The 1349-nt window shown below is 56.5% G+C and overlaps 1 pseudogene; it reads right to left on the minus strand.

Annotated features, from left to right (window-relative positions):
- The window catches only part of LOC112956381, an 18719-nt pseudogene that overhangs the window by 11579 nt on the left and 5791 nt on the right, over positions 1-1349 (minus strand).

Genomic DNA, 1349 nt, shown 5'->3' on the forward strand with positions numbered 1-1349 from the left:
AAGGAAGAGACAGGAGAAGAATTGTCAGTGCATGGGAATGGTGGTTATAGCCCTGTGCAAAGRGAATGAATGGAGGACTCCGGAAAGCTTTGGAGAAACATCCAAGAAGGACTGAGAAGACTATTTCTGCTGTTCTCATTCCCTTCTTCATACTCTCTAAAAGTAAAACCAGAGAAGACATCCCTCAAATATCTCATATGCAGAAGGAGGGCTTCTGAGAGAGGTGCAGGAGGTCAGACCCACCTTGTTCAGCATCAGCTGCTGAAGAATGTAGTTGGAGACTCCTTTCCAGATAGCAAGTGTCTCTGCAAAAGAATGGAAAGACACATGAGGCTCTGTGTGGCTTTGCTCACAAACATTCAGCCCATGGTTACCCAAGGAGGTGACACCTGTCATCACATGCAATCAGCAAATTAAGCCCAACCCTGAGAAGGTCTCAGCAGCTGAGATGGAGATGGCATCCCTGTGGAGTCCTGGCAGATCAGGTAGGCCATCTCCAATGGGAGGCCCTTATGGCAGGGACTTCAGAGAGGAATGCCCTGGAACAGCAGGGACAGCATCAGGAATGGGAGTCAGGAGTCCTGGAAGCCACCCTGGCACCTGAGCCAGAGGGGACCATGACCCTGGACTCTGGCTGGAAATCCAAAACCATTCGAGACTCCCCCCAGCCCCAGGCTTCCCACACCCTGTTCACAATTCATAATGTCTGCAAGATCTTCCAAGATAGAGATCCAGGAGGCCTTACCCAGTGTCGGCAGCGCCGGCACTCTTTGCCCACGGGACCTGCCGTTGCCAGCGTCCCAGAGCTCCATGCTATTCTCTTCGCTCTAGATCTTGAGCGCAACAGGAGGTGAGGAGGAAACAGCTCCTCTCCTGCTCCTCCTGCACACGTCACCGCAGCTCTGTGCTAYTCCAGCCACCCCTCGCTGGTTCCCGCTCGGGTTGTGGCCTCCTCGCAGCAGAGCAGAGACGAGAGCAGTCCCAACACGTGGGATCCGCCAGGCTCGTCACGACGTGTGACGGGAGGGGGAAGCGCGCGCTCTGCCTGCTATGGCTGTGACACGGGATGTCCCCTGTGAGCACAGCCCATGTCACACAGGGGCCGGGATATAACCCTGCCCAGGGGTGACCCTGCAATGGGCATGGGCAGCATGGGGTGCTGAGGGGCTGCCCCTGCCTCATGCAGACTGAGCCACAGGGATTAACCCTCCTCCCGCCACTGGCCCTGGATGTGACGGGCACTGCGGCTGAACTCACCCGGCCACGTCCTTGTGCACGAAACCTGTCTGCCAGGGAGGGCAGTGGGCATCACCCCACACTCTCCTCATGGACGCACAGAGCAGATGGTT

The sequence above is a fragment of the Nothoprocta perdicaria genome, unplaced genomic scaffold (assembly GCF_003342845.1).
Source record: "Nothoprocta perdicaria isolate Ctin4 unplaced genomic scaffold, notPer1 scaffold_625, whole genome shotgun sequence".
In the NCBI taxonomy this organism is placed as follows: domain Eukaryota; kingdom Metazoa; phylum Chordata; class Aves; order Tinamiformes; family Tinamidae; genus Nothoprocta; species Nothoprocta perdicaria.